This window comes from Taudactylus pleione, unplaced genomic scaffold, assembly GCF_031769625.1.
Source record: "Taudactylus pleione unplaced genomic scaffold, aTauple2 ptg000484l, whole genome shotgun sequence".
Taxonomy (NCBI): Eukaryota; Metazoa; Chordata; class Amphibia; order Anura; family Myobatrachidae; genus Taudactylus; species Taudactylus pleione.
In genome coordinates this window covers 464932-486433 of record NW_028284886.1, presented here as the reverse complement: position 1 = coordinate 486433, position 21502 = coordinate 464932, and the positions used below count along the sequence as shown (strand labels likewise).

General features: G+C 47.5%; 1 long non-coding RNA gene across 1 annotated transcript in view; it reads right to left on the bottom strand.

The window, feature by feature from the left end:
* The window catches only part of LOC148502731 (uncharacterized), a 34631-nt gene extending 21407 nt beyond the window's left edge, over positions 1-13224 (bottom strand). The window contains exon 1 of the long non-coding RNA XR_015869972.1: positions 10124-13224. This is a non-coding gene — a long non-coding RNA (uncharacterized LOC148502731). The remainder of the gene's footprint in view (positions 1-10123) is intronic.
* Positions 13225-21502: the final 8278 nt, after the last annotated feature.

Here is a 21502-nt window from a genome sequence, read left to right as displayed (position 1 = left end):
TTTATTCCATTTTGGAATAAGGCTGTAACATAATAAAATGTGGAAAAAGTGAAGCGCTGTGAATACTTTCCGGATGCACTGTATGATCTACCCAGTGCTGCACAGTTTGCAATTAATGATAATAGTAATGACAGCCTGTACCTACAGGTGCATAACAGTGAATATGTTCTATGTGCCAAGACATGGCCAATGTGGTGCTCAGAATATGACAATGCATTTGACATGATTATTCAATTCTACCTGCCAATTCCTTAGATAAGCCTCTGTTACAAGTTATTATGTTATTTTATTTGTTTAGATATTACAGTTTATTCATTTATTTATTGGAGAAAGAAGCTGGTTAGGGGCTTTTTGTATTTTCCAGCTCTTGTTAGCGGTAGTAATTTATTTTCTGGGCATTTGTTTTCCTTGGCATGTGTACAGCAAATTGCAGCATTTACAATATTTTTTTTTGCGTCATTCACCAGCAGAGATAGCGGTGTCACCAACCAGGGTGCATTGCCTAGGATGAGGCACCATCGCTGCCCAGTAGTGGCACCTGTGTTTGGCTTTCAGGGTGTCTGGAATGGCACCTTGCAGCCTAGCGAGCCAGCACAGAGTTACCATTCAGCTGGGTACACTCTGAGACGATGTGTACTGGAACTACATCGGCCGACGATCCCTCGTTCCATCCTCCTTTAACATGCATGGAGCCGCGCACGGGAGCGCGCACATTGTACATGCACACTGCAATATCTGTTGTTATGGAGCATACACACGGTCAGATGTGTCAGATGAATGATTGAACGATTTGAACGATCTGAACGATTTGATGAACAATTTGAACTATGAACGATTTTTGAGTGCATTAAAATGAATGGAATCGTCCAACTCTGACTGCAAACACATCATATGTTAGATATCGTTATCTGACCATCGGGAACGCGCATTGTTCAGGCATGTCAGATATGTCAGATTTTCCTCCAGATATGAACGATTTTTGAAATCGTTATCGTTCAGATCTGAAGAAAAATCTGACTGTGTGTATGCACCATTACGGTTTGGCCAAATCGGACAAATTGTAACATCATTGTCTCAATGTGTGCCCAGCTTTAGGAAGCTCCAGGTGGTTAAGTTCTTCCTAGTGCTGGCAGTCCTGTCTCCTCAACAAGGATGGTTACTCTGGTACGGCACTGATCCCAAGTATGTACCTGGAGAAGAATTCAATTCAGCACTTTTTTTTTTGGTGTCCCGATCCGGAACGGCACATCGCGCCCTCCAGCATCACAAGTTTTCCTCGCACCTGTTACAGGTGCAAGTGTGCCGTTGGCCCTACCGTATATGGACGATATGTGCGCAGCCGCGATGCATTGTATTGAATTCCCCAAAATATGGGTAATAATCACAGAAACAATGGCCCTTGGAATGATTGCAGTACTGAATTAAATAAAAAGGGAGGTGGGATGTGGTCTGCCCCACACAAATCAGCTGCTGGACTCCAGCAATGTGAGTCGCTGTTGGGGTAACTTATTAAAAAATAACATAAAAAAAGATTAATCCGAGGATGCTGCGATATAGCAAGGGCACATAGAGGAGAAGATGAAGAGCAGAATAGTTAGAGGTCACTAATAAGTCACAGGCCACAGCCACACATACCAACATCCACAGACTATTCCCCTGCCTGGAATAACCCAGGAAGAATGAGTGGCATATAAGACTATGTATAGAGATGGGAGGGATCCTTGCTGATTGGTCTCCATGTTTCCTGCACTCGGATGGATCTGATAAATTAATTGCTCTGCACATTTCTGGCAAATCTGGAACGATTTGCAAATTGCTGAATTTCTTCTACATCACTTTGTCCATCCCTAGCTGTGAGTCTCCAGCCGCCGTGGATCTTACAGTTGAACTAGGGCCCACCAGGCCACGGCTGCCGGAAAGGCGCAACATAGTCGTCCTAGCGGGTCTCGCTACCCAGCTGATCGTACAAACTGTTCTTGGTGCTTGGGACATGGGGCATAATCTGGCTTATCTAAAATCAGTTTTTATAGAAAATGTGATTAAAAACACATTTAATCAATAGCGACTTCAAAAGGCCTAATTCCGATATGGTTACTTATACATGTAATAGAGTTTATAAAGAATACATTTGCCATAAGGGGTGGGGTACAGCTTAATTGCGGAGCACTGTGCAAGTGGTGGGAGTGGTGGACGCATAAAGGTGCCTAGGAAAGCGAAAATTACATCTGGGTGGGGCTACAAACGCGACTTCTAACATTCCTATGAAGATATAAAGTATTTGTGTTGTATCCAATATGAATCAATGGAGAACCTCGTCCCGCTGGTGCACTTCTCATACTGCGCGCTGTTCCCACCTAAAACGCACACGACATCACCTTAGTTCTACAGGTACAAGCTGTGATTAAAGTACAAATAACTCCCCTATCTTGTTTTCAATTAATAATGCCTAATTGCTAAAATTATTATTATTATTATTATTATAATTAGTTATCAACACATTTGATTGTTAATTTGACCTCTTATAAAATTCATATTGCCCCAACCCCGCATAATATTACACTTGTAAGGGATGTATGTGGTTGCCTTGGGCATCTGCCACCAGGGCCTGTGCAAGGGGTTCTCTGCGCCCAAGGGAAAATGTAAGCCTGCCCCCTCCTCCCCCAAATACCCACCACCCAGCTCCTCACACACGTCAATTTTGTATGATAAAAATGAGAACTCTTGCCTGATCCTGTCAGGGTTGCCTACCCTCCCGATAATCGGGTGCAGCTCCCTCCCCCCGGAAAGACAGGCAAGCCTCCCGGCAGCCGGCGATCCCCCCGACATCCCCCGCAATTTACTCTTAAACCCCGCTGCGAGGGCAGCCAGTGACGCAATTCACGTAATTTTGGCCCCGCCCCCTGCCTCATAATGCCTGTATTATCGGCATTCTGTAGCGGGGGCTGGGCCAAAATAACGCGATCGCGTGGCCCCGCCCCCGTGACACCTACAAACGTCAGGCACCCGTCCGGACACGCCCTCTTTTTCGGCCACACCCCCCGCTGCCCTGCCGATCTGGCTGCTCCCTCCCGGAAGGAGCAGGCACCCGTCCGGACACACCCTCTTTTTCGGCCACGCCCCCCGCTGCCCTGCCGATCTGGTTGCTCCCTCCCGGAAGGAGCAGCCAGAAAGTCGGCAACTATGTCCTTGCTGGCGAGTCTGCAGTCCAGCTACCCGGAGGTCTAGTGCAAAATGCTGCCCAGACTCCACTGCTGCAGCAAGATATCTAAATGGGGGTGAGCCTAAATGTAAGGACAACGTAATGCTCAACTCCCCTATGATATTGGCAGGCAGCAGCAAGAAGAGACTAACCACATTGCTGGTCAGTCGGGGCCGTTCTGCGCATACGTGACCCGATATTGCCGGGTCACACCGGTGTACTGTAGTGGAAGCTCGGTCAGTGGCTATCAGGGGCAGATTCAATGAAAAATATAAAGAAAATAATGCATTTGTAAAAAAACAAAAAAAACAAAAGCAAAACATATATACACACCTACACACATACTGTATATATATTTAACTTTTTTAAAAAGGAAAATATGCTTTATCTCACTAATAAAGAACTGCTTTACCACGTCTCTTTTTCTATCTGGCACCCCCTCTTTTTGGACGCACGCACCTTTGGCGCACACGGGGTCTTGATTTCAAGGCAACATTTGTTGGGGGGTAGGATGTCACATTATGTCCATACATGTTTACTCAGTCTCAACATGTCGACATTCTATATGTCGATATAATGACTACATACCCAATATACCCCAATAGAACATTACGGCACAAAACCCACAATGTTAATACCCCCCCCCACACAATTACAACACAACCTATCCACAGATAATATTAATACAGCACAAGATAAAAGTAAAGAACACCCCAACCCATACTTGTCTACTTTTGAAAAAGCATTTCAGGGAAAAAGCAGCACCTGTGAGCGCGGCGGTAAAGTGGGCGTGTCCTGCTACATCCGAGACGTGTGTCATACACCTGACTTACATCCACATGTAAATGAGCCCCAAAGCAGTTAGTTAAGGTGCGTATCCACTAGCCGATAGTGGAACAATGGTACGATTACAACATTGTAATCATACAGTCGTTCCTCTTCCCCTGCAGTGCCTACACTGACCGATATGCCATTCAGTGTAGGCACCCTCCCTCATCCCTGAACATGGTGAATCTGTCATTATCGGCAGATTGAACAGCATGTTCAGGCGATGATTGATGTAGGAAATGACCAGCGGGAGCGCGCATCGCTGGTCGTTTCCGACATTTTCATGCCCGATTTCTGCACGATTAATGAGCGATTGAACGATAACGATATCGTTCAATCGCTCATTGTAATTGGCAAATGGATACCCGCCTTAAGATCTACTTGGTGATGAAAACACACGGATTCTTCTCAGAAAATGCCTGTAGCCATAGGGATCATTGGCCCTCATTCAGAGCCGTACGCTCTGAGCAGAGCGCATGCTCTGAATGAGGGCCGGGCTCCATTTTCATGGAGCGTCCTCCTGGACGCTCGTATAGCTGTGGGTCACCACCCACAGGCTATACGAGCGTGCATTTTGATGGCCGCGATGGTCGTGACCATCGCGACCATCGAAATTGCGAGCCGGAGCCTGCGGTTGAAGTTTTCAACCGCAAGCTCCGGAGTGATTTTGGCTCTATCAGAGCCAAAATCACTCCCACTGACATCACTAGTGATGTCAGTGGGCCGGCTTCTGACGGGAGGCGTTCCCGTGGGAACGCCCCCATCAGGGAGGCACGCCCCCGGCACGCCCACCAAAGGGGGCGTGCTGTCAATTAACATTGACAGCACGCCCCCTTTGATCAGACACAACGAGCGAAGGAAAGTCCTTCACTCGTCGTGTCTGGCGCATGCGCACGACGGAGCTCCCTCCGTCGTGCGCATGCTCAGTGCAGACCATCGACCCACTTGCGAGCGGACAGCCGCTCGCGAGTGGGTCTGAATCAGGCCCATTAAGCCTTATACCCAATGCAGGGAAATGATACTAATGATCCCATTTGAATGTACATATCTCTATGTTTTTTTATATAACAACTTCATAATGGGAGGAAGGTGCACTCAGGGAGATTGCTGCTATATCAGGGAGTCAGGGAGATTGCTGGAGTCTTCAGGGAGACAGGGAGATTGCTGCTATATCAGGGAGACGGGGAGATTGCTGCTATATCAGGGAGACGGGGAGATTGCTGCTATATCAGGGAGTCGGGGAGATTGCTGCTATATCAGGGAGACGGGGAGATTGCTGCTATATCAGGGAGTCAGGGAGATTGCTGCTATATCAGGGAGACGGGGAGATTGCTGCTATATCAGGGAGTCAGGGAGATTGCTGCTATATCAGGGAGACAGGGAGATTGCTGCTATATCAGGGAGACAGGGAGATTGCTGCTATATCAGGGAGTCGGGGAGATTGCTGCTATATCAGGGAGACAGGGAGATTGCTGCTATATCAGGGAGACAGGGAGATTGCTGCTATATCAGGGAGTCTGCCTGACAATCAGGGAGAGTTGGTAAGTATGCCCCAATCCCCAGATATCATTGAAAATTGCCCCTCCTCCACAGATCCTTACCTCTGCTTGTAGGAAGCTCTTGTCTCTGTGTGGTCTCCTCCCAACACTCACTTCACCCCAAGGAGCTGCAGGCAGGGGAAGGACAGGAAGGTGGCACATGTTAGGAGCAGAGAAGTAGGAGGGGGCAGGGACTCATGGAGGACAGCTAGCACTGCAGTACACCAGTGGTGTCTGGTCCCAGGGGAGGTAGCAGCAGCCACCATGCAGAGAGCAAAGGCTGGAACAGCTTATAAGTTCTGTGGCTGAGGCCAGGATTTAGTACAATAAGGATTTCTCTTTCAGAGACATCTTTTATTATTGTGCTAGGCAGCCTCAATTCTGCCCCTCAGGTGTCGGCACCCTAGGCAGCTGCTATAAATCTGCCTGATGGCAGCACCGGCCCTGGCTGCCACAACTGCCAATGTTAAAACGTGCAGCTGCCTCTTCTATAAATGTCCTGATGGGTGAAGGTGACAACGTGACATTGGACAGTGGCCTCTGAGAGGTAACATACAAGTGCTCCTGTGTGAAGTGGAATTCAGGCATATAGTAAAGCCAGTGCTGGTGCTGAGGTAAATGGAAGCTTGTTACACATGGTGCAGTCTAAACGCACATTGGTGTATTGTACAATCAGCACTTGCTTATGCTCCCAGAATGCCCGGGAGTCTCCCAAATTTTTAGAGTCCCCATTGACTCCCTGAAGAGCAGGTGTCCCTCCCACTGCCTAGTAAAATGGGTGTGGTATCAGTATTTGCATCCTCACGACTCCGCCCTCTGCAATTTGCACTGAGGCAATTATAACGCGATTCATCCCTCCACGCCCCCCATAGCGGCCACCTGCATTTCCTGCAACACATTGTTATTGCTGGTTTTTATTATATTGCCTTCAATAAATGGTTGGTGCTTTCTTTCCCAAAATATGCTGCTATTTCATCAACTCTAAAACCAATACGTTTTACACAGAAACAGATGACGTTGTATAATCGCTGCTTGCGGCAGCCTTTGTAGTTGCGCAAGCTGTTAGCTGCAGGAGGTAAAACGCTGGGGCTTGTGAATGAATTTTCATTTGATGTCCCCTCAGGCTCAGAGGTGTTGCCCTCAGAATTATGTGAGTGCTGTAATACCGGAGGGTGCGCTACAGTTGCAGAACTGCAATTGTGCTTTGCATTGGAAAGGGCGGATATTACTGTACTGCTCAGTGCACACTAAGGACCCGATTCAAAGCCGCTCGCAAGCGGCCCGATGGTATGCGACTGCGCACGCTTTCTAAGGCGTGCATAATTAACAGGCAGCGTCATAGCACACGTCACATGCCTGTTTTTTACTCTGAAGTCCTCGCAGTGCTTGCGGTAAGGTAAGGCAACCACAAGCGCTGCGATCGCTTCCGATGGTCCTCGATGTACCAATGCTAGTGGGCGTCTCAACATACGCTAACAGATGTTTCCATACACAGAGCGATCGCTCGCACAGCCAAAGTGGGCGTGCTAATGCCTTTCCGAGCGAGCGCCTGCCATGGCATCACTTTGCTGAATTTGCATACGCTGGATGCGAGCGGCTCTGAATCAGGTCCTTAGGTCGTGACCAGTCCACGGCTCCTGTGGTGCAAAAATTGATCTTCTTGGGTTTGAACAAAGAAAATAAGTATTTCTCTTTTCCAGCAACACTGTAGCCTGATGCTTGGGCGCTCAGCATCCCTTCTATTTGTTCCCGAACACATATTGTATCAGAGATGGACGGATTTGCACGGTCGCACACAAGCGCCTATACAAATCCGTCCATCTCTGATATGAATGCAGAAGGAGGTGTCAGACACCCTCCTTGCTGCATTAGCAATCCCAGCACTGCGACTGACCTCGCAGGCTGGGATCATGATCGATGGTCGCTTGATCCCCCGCATTAGTTGATCGGATAATTGGACAGATGAACCCTGGGAAAACTACCATCGTCTCCACTATTCGTTACTAAATTGCCATTATTACCACAGATGGACCGGAGCACAAGATCTGAACCAGCTCCTGCCTTAAATCTTAAACCCTCCCGTCTCCAGGCGCTGAAGCCAAGAAAGACATCTGATCCTCCGGCTTCCAAACTGAAGACCAGAGGCGCCCTTAGTGGGAAGGTTTCCTGTATCCCAGCACATCCCACACACCTGAATTAGGGCTGCTCTGTGGTTGAGGGAGTAGAAGTCCAGTCAAGTCCTCCCGTATCCCACAGCTGACTCTCATAAATACATCTGGGGTAGGTGCTTCCACAGCCTAACTGAAGACCACCTGTATCCCACGGCTGAAGCCTAGTTCCTGCCACCAAAGTGACTGCTTCCCGTGTCACACAGCTGCAGCAATTATCTGTAGTTAGGGACAATTATAAATAAAATTCTGTTTGAATCTATTATTTATGTTGTGTCATAATCTGCTGGGATAGGGCAGCTGTGAGAGGTCTGGGGGCTTTTACCCAGGTTCCAATGCAGGGTGACATCAACTCCAGGGAAGGTGCAGTAATATCTCTGTGAGGAGAACGTCTTTATTTTCTGGGCCTGGAACTTAGGAATGACTGGAAGGTTGGGTGGGTCTGTTATTTCCCTCCCCCTCTCTTTATTCCAGTATTATTGTGTTATTGTACCTGTACTGTATAAACAAGCTCCTGTATCATATGTGTTATTGTACCTGTACTGTATAAACAAGCTCCTGTGTCACTAATATTGGGCCCAATATTCATTAGTCTTATGTAGAGTTGAACACAAGTTATGTAAGAATTGCTCTTATGCTGCGGCCACTCCGACCATTTATCTTTGTCTGCATAGATAGCACTGGCTCATGCAATAACAACCAATCAGACGCTGGTGAGATTAAAGTAGCTGCTATAAATATATTTCCCATGGTCTTTTAGAGCATGATTTTATTGTTTCTGGTGCACTACAACCCCCAGACGTGGAGAGAGCTTAGCGCAGGTCTCCTGGGGTGAGTGGAAGCCGGGCTCTCCCACATCTGTATCACATAGACTGGCAATTACCACTTGTGTTCGGGTGCATTCAGTCAGACTTTAAACACATTTCCGGTCTCTTGAAAGTGTCTTAAACTCTATTTTAATGGTGTAGCTTCAAAACATATATTTGGTCATTGGCTCATCTTTGTTGAGGGAACCCTACATTTAGGAAACTTTGGAATCTGCTTGACTTTGTGATCTGGCCCCACAGACATGTAATGTGTTTAGGACAGTGATCGCCAACCTTAATTGAGGTGTGAGCTACTTTACAAAGATGAAACCTCCTGAAGAGCTACTAAAATTGTATAAAAAAAAAATCTGGCTAATAACTGAGCAATTGAAGGTCATTTAATGAACATGAAAAAATGTTTCATAGAAAATAACAATGTATTTAATTATTACGGTGATATTGTTGTAGTTTGTAAATAAAATTTAATAACAGGCACATTTCAATGTTAATTACTGGCTCCTTGGAGGTACGTGCAGTAGTGAAGCAAAAGATATAGGCAGAGCTGCTGTGTGATTTTCTGTGGGAGTCAATCTCTCTGCCGTAGCGTACACGCTGTGGGTGGAACCACGTTAGGCATTGCTGTAGAGGCTGCGGCAATCACCGGACGTGCTTCCCTGTGGCTCCACCCATGGCGTCGACACCATGGGGGAGCACACATCAGAGGTCACTTCCTCCTAGATGACACGGCAGTATTGCAGCTGGGGGAGCTACCAAAATGAAGACCGCGAGCTACCGGTTGGAGACCACTGGTTTAGGATACGTATTTAGAAGTTTAGAGATACTTTCCTGACATCACCACCACCACGTGCTGAGCGAGCTTTTCCTATTCTGTGAATGGGACCCAGATCGCATCGACACGGGTTACCCGTGCACACTGTATAGCGAGCCGGGTTGAACCCGTGTAAATACTGGCTGCTTTTGTATGCGGCCCACAAATGCTGGACAGCTTTTTTGGTACACTGCAATTTAGTTTACAATTTGGACACACCCCTCCCAAATCTAACTCTCTCTGCCCATGTTACACCTGTCCCACCTGCAGTGCAGCATGGTGTTACCAAGGTGCACAGTCACTGGCTGTATCTTAAGGTGCCCACACACATAGCGATATTTTACACGATCTGGCCGATTCCGACACATTGGAACGACAGATCGTGTAAAATATGGCCAAATCGTGAGGAAATCGTGAGTCCTCACTCACGATCACGATGCGATACGCGTCCCCGTTGGTTGCACATCACATCGTCAGATCTGCCGTGGGAGAGTTTCAATGGAAATCGTACACAAATCGTACACATCGGCTGATCGTGGGCAGATCAGTATGTGTGTGGGCACCTTTACTCTATTCCTAAAACAGGCCCAGTGTTAATAGACAAAACAGGTTAAAATGAGTTGAATATGAGTGTGAAAGATCTACATGGGGCCCTATACATAGGAAATATCTGCATGGGGCCCTATACATAGGAAATATCTGCATGGGGCCCTATATAGAGGAAATATATACATTGGTGCCCCTTAACCACTTGCCTGGCGTAGTGGCATAAAATGTGTCAGATTGCCCACAGGCGGTTGTTGGAATGTCATTTTCCCCCAGCTGGCCGGCTCCGCACACCTGGTTGGCCCCTTGTCATCCTCTGGTCACTGCCGTCAGCCTCTTCCTCCCCAGCCATCTAGATCTCCATCCTCGGGCAGGAAGCCAGGAAATAAATGGTAAAAAGGGAAAGTTAGATGTTTATTAATCCAAAAATCAGTCTTTCTGCAGCACAACAGTTATTGTTGAACTACATCTCCCAGCTTTGTGTTCTAGTCAGTTACTAAGAGGTGCAATAGCAGACAGGTAGCCCACCGGTACACTTCAGTCTCATATGTCAGTCATGTGCTAATTACCAAATACCCCTGATGTGTATTACTCACGATCACTCCGTGGCAAAGTGACTGTGACTAGCTATAGAAATTGCCTCCATGTTTACCTCCATGCAATGTGAGTCACCCGTAATTGCTCTAAGTAGCGTATGCAGTCCCCAATGCGTGCGCAGTTCGCTAAAAGTCACTAGATCCATAAGCAGGTGTGATTGCACGCAACTCAGAATCAGGCCCTTTGTGCCTGATATCGCACTTAGGGTTACCTGCACTGCGAAGCCTGAGGCAAGGCCACACAATTCAGCGTAATCACGTGATTGTCTGTCCATACCACGCACTTCACTAGGGAACGTGGGTGGGTGGCCTCCGGGAGACTTGCCCACTCTTCTGGGCATCCAGGAGAGTCACCCAAGATTCATGAATCTCCCGGATGTTCTGTAAGCAGGTATACTTATACTATTGTGCAGACACTGGGCCTGATTCAGAGCCGCTCGTAAGCGGCCGCTCGTTCGCTCTGAGCGATGTTCGCACATCTGCGCATGCGTATGGGTTGTAATGCGCATGCGCCAACCAGTCAGTGCAGTCGGAAATCGTGTGCTCGCAAAATGGCGAATGCCTGCTAATTTGAGTGACAGGATGAGGCGTTTGTGGGTGGTAACAGGGGAAGGTGCATGAAAACGGGGAGTGGAGATCCAAACGCAGGCGTGCCAAACGGTCAAAACGGGCGTTTAATGGGAGTGCATAATTAACAAAGCAGCGTCATCGACCACGTCACTTGGTTGTCTTTTACCGTGAACTGCTCGCATGATTGAGGTAGGAAAATTCTACCACAAGAATAGCGAGCAGTTCATACGCCTCTCGATGTACTCGATTAATCTAATAAATAGCGGAGATGACGTATGATGCGAGCGGCCAGGGGGCATCTTTACAAAATAGCGAGCGCATGTTTCACTCGCTCGCTCAGACATAGAGGCGTCAACAGACCGCAAAGAGCGAGCGCTCAATTTAAATAGCCAGCCCCTTTTTCAGAACGACCGTCCGCAAATAGCGTCCGGCTCTGAATCAGGCCCACTGTGCCCAGTGGATAATGGGGCTGGCGCTGTACTAACCTTCAGCTGTATATAAGCACAAAAGCTGAAAACATTATTAAAAAAAAAAAAAACCTTTGTGTCCCTGAATACATATTACGGCCCTGATTCAGAGCCACTTGCTAGTGGCAGTACGCTCGTTCCGAGTGATGTTCGCACATCTGCGCATGCGTACGGTTTTTAGTACGCATGCGCGAACCAGTCAGTGCGGCTGAAAATCATTTGTACGCAATATAGCGAGTGCCTGCTATTTTGAGTGACAGAATGAGGCGTATGTGGGTGGTAACAGGGGAAGGTGCTTGAAAACGGGGAGTGGAGATCAGAACGCAGGCGTGCTTAAAGGTCAAAACGGGCGTTTTATGGGTGTGCATAATTAATATAGCAGCGTCATTGACCACGTCACTTGTTTTTTTTAAACACAGAACTGCTCGCAAAATAGCGGTTGAAAAAACCAACCACAAGAATAGCGAGCAGTTCATATCCTGTTCGATGTACTCGATTAATCTAATAAATAGCGGACATGACGTATGGTGCGAGCGGCCAGGGGACGTTTTTAACAAATAAACGAGCGTATGTTTTGCTCGCTCGTTCAGACTTAGAGGTGTGAACAGACTGCAATGTGCGAACGGATCATTTGAATAGCCACCCCTTGTTTTTGACCGAACAAACGCAAATAGCGAACGGCTCTGAATGAGGGCCTATGTTCCTTTGTTATGTTAATGCAGTAATAAAGAAACGCCTCACACCTATTGGTAGTGAAATGAATGCAGCCAGTTAGTAACATGATAATCTGCAAATGATTGATGCTGACGTTTCTGCTGGTTTATGGTAAGGGGCAATTTTACCTTATTGGATGCATAATAGCAGCGCAGGGGCCTCATTCTACTCCGGCCAGGGTGTCTCTGTGCCTAGTTTGTATGTGTTCCAAGCATTCATGTGAGTTATTTCCTCTCATACTGGTAAATTATTTGACATTAAATGAATTGGTCCTGACTTGTGCATATACCATCTATGCCTATGGGAAATTAGAGTGTAAGCTCCGCTGGAGCAGAAACGTATGTGCCTGAATAATGTTCTCTGATTATACAGCTCTACAGAATATGTTGGCGCTGTGTGAAAAAGAAATATCATAGTAACCGGATATTCTAGACCGACCATCGATTGTTTGAAGCAGAAGCCATAATTACATACAGACTGGTCTTACACGGTCCAGACAGTAATCTGAGTGAGGCCTTAATTACCACTGGTTGTGGGGTCAGCATCCCAGTGAGTTATCGCAATAAACGGAACCGAGCTGAATCTCAGGAAAGAACTTAAGGTGCCCATCCACGTGCCGATAATACTGAGCGATTGCACGATTACGCCATCGTAATCATGCAATCGCTCAGTTATCAACTGCACATCGGGCATTTAAATGTCTAAAACGACCAGCAAGGCGTGCGCCCGCTGGTCATTTCTGACATCTATCATCGCCCGAACATGACGGTCAACCTGACGACCAGGGCTGGATTAAGGTTTGTGGGGGCCCCTGGGCAACAAACTTGTGGGAACCCCTATATACCACCGTTTCTCGTCACCCTAGGATTTTTTTTTTCTTTCTATTCACCTTAATGCCCCTCTTGCAATGCCCACTGTAGAAGTGCCCCTTATTCAATGTCCCCAGTAATTGTCCCCCCTATACAGTGCTCCTTATGCAGTGCCCCCTGTAGTAGTCCCCCCTATGCAGTGCCCCCTGTAGTAGTGCCCCTTATGCAGTGCCCCCAGTATTGGTCTTCCCTATGCAGTGCCCCTTATATAATGCCCACAGTAGTGGTCCCCCCTATACAGTGCCCCCTGTAGTTGTCCCCCCTATGCATTGCCCTCAGTAGCAGTTCCCCCCTATGCATTGCCCTCATTAGTAGTACCCCCCTATACAGTGCCCCCAGTAGTAATCCCCCCTATGCAGTGTCCTTTATATAGTGCCCCCTGTAGTTGTCCCCCCTATGCATTGCCCTCAGTAGCAGTTCCTCCTTATGCATTGCCCTCAGTAGTAGTACCCCCTATACAGTGCCCCCAGTAGTAATCCCCCCTATGCAGTGTCCTTTATAAAGTGCCCCCAGTAGTATTCCCCCAAAAGCATTGCCCCCAGTAGTAGTCCCCCCTATACAGTGCCCCCAGTAGTAATCCCCCCTATGCAGTGTCCTTTATATAGTGCCCCCAGTAGTATTCCCCCAAAAGCATTGCCCCCAGTAGAAGTCCCCCCATGCTCTGCCCCCAGTAGTAGTCCCCCTATACAGTGCCCAAGTAGTAGTCCCCCATGCTCTACCCCAGTAGAAGTCCCCACCTATACAGTGCCCCAGTAGTAGCCCCCCCCTATGCATTGCCCCCAGTAGCAAACCCCCCCCGTATACAGTGCCCCATGAAATGGCCCCCCTATACAGTGACCCTTGTAGCTGCCCCCCTATACAGGGACGCCTGTAATGCTCCCCCCACCCCCTATACAGTGCCCCCAGTAGTAATCCCCCCTATGCAGTGTCCTTTATATAGTGCCCCCAGTAGTATTCCCCCAAAAGCATTGCCCCCAGTAGTAGTCCCCCCTATACAGTGCCCCCAGTAGTAATCCCCCCTATGCAGTGTCCTTTATATAGTGCCCCCAGTAGTATTCCCCCAAAAGCATTGCCCCCAGTAGTAGTCCCCCCATGCTCTGCCCCCAGTAGTAGTCCCCCTATACAGTGCCCAAGTAGTAGTCCCCCATGCTCTACCCCAGTAGAAGTCCCCACCTATACAGTGCCCCAGTAGTAGCCCCCCCCTATGCATTGCCCCCAGTAGCAAACCCCCCCGTATACAGTGCCCCATGAAATGGCCCCCCTATACAGTGACCCTTGTAGCTGCCCCCCTATACAGGGATGCCTGTAATGCTCCCCCCACCCCCTATGCAGTGACAGTGCCCCACACACACACACGAAAAAAAAAAAGCTTACCTGAATCCCTGCTCCTTACGCGAGTCCCGGCTCTTCTGTTGCACAGTTGGGAGAGACGTCAGCGTCATGATCACCAGCTGCTTCCGTTGTACAGCAGCCAATGAGAGTCTGTCTGACTATGTCACTGTGTAGTCTACACTATACTAGCGGAGGGGACGCTAGCTGCGGGGCGAAAACAGCGCAACGCTGCTAGTGGGGGCCCCTCCGTGTGTGGGGGCGCAGGGACGACCGCCCCTGTCGCCCCCCCCTTAATCCGGCCCTGCTGACGAAGATTGACGGTCTACCGGGGATGATTGATGTACATACACTGAACATCTGAATATTCAGTGTATGCACTTCTCCCCTAGGGAGGCGACGGTACTATTACGATGTCGTAATCGTGCCGTCACCCCCGCATCTACAAGTGGATGGGCACCTTTACTGTAAAGACAGATAAGCAGCGAAGGGATAGATAGTGACAACAGATTCAGGGGCATGGCACCATATCTGCACCTTCAGGGCCGTAACTAGGGATGTGTGAGTGGTGCCTACGCCCAGGGCCCAGGGGAGTGCCAGCGTCGCTGCTCCATGACACCTGCATTTGGTTTGCAGAGAGCCTGACACAGCACAATGCAGCCTGTAGAGGCGGCAGGAATGTCCCCTAACCCTACAGCTTGTAATGTCACCCGGAGTGTCTATAGGATGCGCCAGGTACTCCTCTGCTTGCTGGTCCCGTGACCTGGGCTGCACTGTAACTAGTGTTGGGTTATTAACTCAATTGATTCTGAAATTAAATTTGTTAAAAAATGTATACAATTTCTGAATAAATAATTCACATCGAAGAATCAGACTTATCATAGTGCATGGAGAGTAATGCATCAACACACATGACTAGTCTATGGCCTTATACACTGAGCATCCAGCCCCTTACACACTGAGTGATAAACGCTAAACAAGGCTTGTCTGGCATTTGTTTCTACTGCCCTTTTAAAACTGAGCCAAAGGCGCTGATGATCGTTGGCTTTGACAAACCGCTCGTTAGTAAATCTACCCCTAATTCATCTTGGTTCGTTCTAGAGCAGTGGTTCTCATACTCCGTCCTCAGGATCCCTAACAGGTCATGTTTTCCAGACCACCTCGCTGGTGCACAGGTGTACTCAGGGCCGGTTCTAGACATTGTGGAGCTCAGGGCGAAAGTTCCCAGTTGCGCCCCCCCCCCCCCCCAAAAAAGAAAGAACTTTTTTTTAGATAACATAACATTACGCCACACATAGTAATGGCCTTTATAAACCATTATGCTACATGCAGTAATGCCCTTTATAACACACAATGCCACACGCGTAATGCCCTTTATAACACACGATGCCACACTCAGTAATGCCTTTTTATAACACAAGATGCCACACGCAGTAATGCCCTGTATAACACATTATGCCACACGCAGTAATGCCCTTTATAACACACGATGCCACACGCAGTAATGCCCTTTATAACACATTATACCACACGCAGTAATGCCCATTATAACATATTATGCCACACGCAGTAATGCCCTTTATAACACATTATGCCACACGCAGTAATGCCCTTTATAACACATTATACCACATGCAGTAATGCCCTTTATAACACATTATGTCACACGCAGTAATGCCCTTTATAACACACGATGCCACACGCAGTAATGCCCTTTATAACACATTATACCACACGCAGTAATGCCCTTTATAACACATTATGCCACACGCAGTAATGCCCTTTATAACACATTATGCACACACAGTAATGCCCTGTATAACACATTATGCTATGTGCAGTAATAACCTATATAATACATTGTGCCACACACAGTAATTACCTTTATAATACATTATCCCCAATTCAAATTGCACCACACAGTAGTCCCTTATGTTATGACACAAAGTGGTGCCCCTTTTACATAATGCCAAAATTAGTGTACCTTATACACAAGGCCCAGAGTAGTAGTGCCCCTAATACAATGCCCACAATAGTAGTGCCCCTTATACAATGCCCACAGCAGTGGTGCCCCTTACACAATGGCCCCAGAAGTGGTGCCCCCCATGCAGTGCCCCCCCATTAGTAGTACCCCCAGTGGTAATGCCACCTATAGTAGTTCCCCCAGTAGTAAAGCTCCACAGTAGTAATTCCCCAATTAGTAATGCCCCCTATAGTAGTGACCACAGTAGTAATGCCCCCTATAGTAGTGCCCACAGTAGTAATGCCAGTAGTAATGTCCCTTATTGCAGTTCCCTCAGTAGTAATGCCCCCCATTACTAATGCCCCCATTAGTAATGCTCCCCAGTAGTAATGCTCCCCAGTAGTACTGCCCCCATTAGTAATGCTCCCCAGTAGTACTGCCCCCATTAGTAATGCCCCCTATAGTAGTGCCCACTGTAGTAATGTCCCCAGAAATAATGCCCACTGTAGTTGTGCCCACTAGTAGTAATGTCCCCTATAGTTGTCCCCCAGTAGTACTGCCCCCATTAGTAATGCTCCCCAGTAGTACTGCGCCCATTAGTAATGCTCCCCAGTAGTACTGCCCCCATTAGTAATGCTCCCCAGTAGTAATGCCCCCATTAGTAATGCCCCCATTAGTAATGCTCCCCAGTAGTACTGCCCCCATTAGTAATGCTCCCCAGTAGTAATGCCCCCATTAGTAATCCCCCCACTAGTACTGCCCCCATTAGTAATGCTCCCCAGTAGTAATGCCCCCCATTAGTAATGTCCCCTTTAGTAATGCTCCCCAGTAGTACTGCCCCCATTAGTAATGCTCCCCAGTAGTACTGCCCCCATTAGTAATGCTCCCCAGTAGTACTGGCCCCCTATAGTAGTGCCCACTGTAGTAATGACCCCAGAAATAATGCCCCCTGTAGTTGTGCCCACTAGTAGTAATGCCCCCTATAGTTGTCCCCCAGTGCTGGTGCTTCCGACTGTAAAAAAAACAAAAAAAACACAATACTTACCTTTAGCCGCGCTCCTGCTCCTGCTCCCGCTGCTGCTGCCGCTGCCTTCTGGTCAGACGGCGGCTCCTCGGATCTATGGGGAGACGTCATGACATCATGACGTCCCTCCCATAGTACTCTCTCTCTGTCGGAAGCCGGAGCTCAGGAGTGAGCTCCAGCTTTCGGCTGCTGCTGCAGGGCGGTAGCTGGGTGCCTGCTGATAACAAATATCAGCGGGCACCCAGCAAATGCAGCGTGACGGCGGCGGCTGGGGAGGAATTGGACCGGCACATTTTTTTTTCCCTTCTGATTTTTTTTTTGGTGGGGGGGACTCAGTGGCGCCCTCTAGGTGTCGGCACTCCGGGCGACGGCCCTGTTAGCCCGCACCCGCACCTAGACAGTAATTAGATAGACAATGTCTAGATAGACCCCAGATGTTAGACAGTCCATAGGTCGACAGGTACAAAAGGTTGACACACTAAAGGTGGACGTGTAAGAAGGTCGACAGGGTGAAAAGGTCGACATGAAAATGGTCGACACAGAATCTATCAAGTGTCGATTTATACAGGCAATCCATTGCCAACACTTCTCCAAACACACTGGTCACCACAATACCCAATTATGTTCTGTACTTGTCATTAATGCTGTTAGCTATATAGGTGCAGGAATACAGGCAGCCACTGAGATCTCCACAGTTGCTAAAATGCACCAACATACTGTATTTTATGTTATTATATATACAATATCTGACCAGGGACAAGGTGCATGAATCATCCTCCTTATCAGCAGTGACAGGGTCACTCAGCCTCCACTGATGGGGGTGGTATAAGAGATAGACAGTAATTAGATAGACAATGTCTAGATAGACCCCAGATGATAGACAGTCAATAGGTCGACAGGTAGAAAAAGGTCGACACACTAAAGGTGGGCGTGTAAGAAGGTCGACAGGGTCAAAAGGTCGACATGAAAATGGTCGACACATGGTTTTTGTTTTTTAGCCCTAATCTGCACTTAACTCTAAGTCTAACCTTCCCCTTGGTGCCTAACCCTAACCCTCCCTTCTAGTGCCTAACCCTAACCCTCCCTTCTAGTGCCTAACCCTCCCTTCTAGTGCCGAACCGTAACCGTCTTGGTAAGTGCCTAACTGTAACCGTCTTGGTAAGTGCCTAACCCTAACCATCTTGGTAAGTGCCTAACCGTGGGGGTAAGTGCATAAACCTAAAAAAAAAATGAAGTGTCAATAGATTTTTTGTATCGACAATTTTCATGTCGACCATTTTGCATGTCGACCTTCTTACATGTCGACCTATAGTGTGTCAAACTTTTGTACCTGTCGACCTACTGACTGTCTAACATCTGGGGTCTATCTAGACATTGTCTAACTAATTACTGTCTATCTACAGTCTGGAACCCTCCACTGACATATTGTATAAGATAATTTATCCATTATGTTTATTGTGATTGCTTTCTGGTGGAAGCCTCTCAGTGTGGCCTCAGTGATGGTGGAAGGGCTTTCATGGGGTAGAGACAACACCAGCTAGATTGTACAGGTCTAACCTGGGCAATGCCAATCTACTGCACTTTAATGGCAGCTGAACTGTTCCTAAACCTATATTACCCTATATATAAAAAGCATTATATACAAACACAATTTAGCGTGTCACTGGCCCTTTAAATCATAAGTGGTGATATCAGAACCTGTAAGCAGTGTTATGTCATAAAGGGCATTGTCAGGTGACAGTTAAGAACCCTGCTGGCTGGCAATTCTGTACCACTGTGTGCCTGTAAGCCTACAGAGCAGCAGAGGTTTTTGTCAGTGAATTATTTACAATTTCCCAGAGAAATGAGAGAATTGGCCACGTATAGTCGTGGTTCTATACCATCAAGGAGCCCAGCTTGTAGCTCCACATTATTTTCATCCAGCCAGGACAGCTGCAGAACAAGTCCATATGCCACCATGAAGGGCACACATGGAGAGGAGAAACCTAGAAAGCCATATAGCCTAGGTGAGGACCTCTATGACTATACAGAGCAGGCAGCAAATAGAATCTACGCCAGGCTGCTACCTAACTCAGCCTCCAAACAGTCGTCTAACATGAGCCAGCAGGAACAGCGCTCTGCACAAAGACATGGCATCAAAGCACAGCCATCTAGAGACTCTGCTGGTGATGGCTATAGTAGGGCAACACTGGGAAAACCACCAGCATGTCCACTGCTCATTACTAAATTGCCGTTATTGCCACTGATGAATCCAAGGAAAACATTTGGACCAGTGTATAATGCTTCAGATGTGAAACTCTCCCATCTCCCTCCATCGAGGAGCCCAGCATGTAGCTCTGCATCAACAAGTCCATTTTCATCCAGGCCGGACAGCTGTACAAGTCCATATGCCACCATGCAGGAGATACATGTAGAGGGGAAACATGTCTCACCTAGAAAGCCATATAGCCTAGGTGAGGACTTCTATGGCTATAAAAAGAAGGCAGAAAATAGAATCTGCGCCAGGCTGTTACACAACTCAGCCTCCAAACAGCCGTCTAACATGGGCCGGCAGGAACAGTGCCCTGCACAAAGACACGGCATCAAAGCACAGCCATCTAGAGACTCTGCCGATGATGGCTGTAGCTGGGCAACCCTGGGCAAACTACCAGCGTCTCAACTGCTCGTTACTAAATTGCCGTTATTGCCATGGATGAACCTGAGCAAAATATCTGGACCAGCTCCTGCCTTAAATCCGAAACCCTCCCGTCTCCCGGCGCTGAAGCCATGAAGTACATTTGATGCTCCGGCTCCAAAACTGAAGACCAGAGGTGCCCTTAGGGGGAAGGTTTCCTGTACCACAGCACATCCCACACACCTGAATTAGGGCTGCTCTGTGGTTGAGGGAGTAGAAGTCCAATCAAGTCCTCCCGTATCCCACAGCTGACTCTCATAAATACATCTGGGGTAGGTGCTTCCTCATCCTAACTGAAGACCACCTGTATCCCACGGCTGAAGCCTTGTTCCTGCCACCAAAGTGACTGCTTCCCGTGTCGCACAGCTGCAGCAATTATCTGTAGTTAGAGACAATTATAAATAAAATTCTGTTTGAATCTATTATTTATGTTGTGTCATAATCTGCTGGAATAGGGCAGCTGTGAGAGGTCTGGGGGCTTTTACCCAGGTTCCAAAGCAGGTTGACATCAACTCCAGGGAAGGTGCAGTAATATCTCTGTGAGGAGAACGTCTTTATTTTCTGGGCCTGTAATTTAGGAATGACTGGAAGGTTGGGTGGGTCTGTTATTTCCCTCCCCCTCTCTTGTATTCCAGTATTATTTTGTTATTGTACCTGTACTATATAAACAAGCACCTGTGTCACTATTATTGTGCCCAATATTCATTATAGTCTTATGTAGAGTTGAACAAAATTTATGTAAGAATTGCTCTTATGCTGCGGCCACTCCGACCATTTATCTTTGCCTGCATAGAAAGCACTGGCTCATGCAATAACAACCAGACACTGGTGGGATTAAAGTAGCTGCTATAATTATATTTCCCATGGTCTTTTAGAGCATGATTTTATTGTTTCTGGTGCACTACAACCCCCAGACATGGAGAGAGCTTAGCGCAGGTCTCCTGGGGTGAGTGGAAGCCGGGCTCTCCCACATCTGTAGCTATAACACATAGACTGGCAATTACCACTCGTGTTCGGGTGCATTCAATCAGACCTTAAACACATTTCCGTTCTCTTGAAAGTGTCTCAAACTCTATTTTAATGGTGTAGCTTGAAAACATATATTTGGTCATTGGCTCATCTTTGTTGAGGGGACCCTACATTTAGGAAACTTTGTAGTCTGCTTGACTTTGTGATCTGGCCCCACTGACATGTAATGTGATTAGGACAGTGATCGCCAACCTTAATTGAGGTGTGAGCTACTTTAGAAAAATTAAACCTCCTGAAGAACTACTAAAATTGTATAAAAAAAAAATCTGGCTAATAACCGAACAATTGAAGGTCATGTAATGAACATGTAAAAAAATGTTTCATAGAAAATAACAATGCATGTAATTATTACA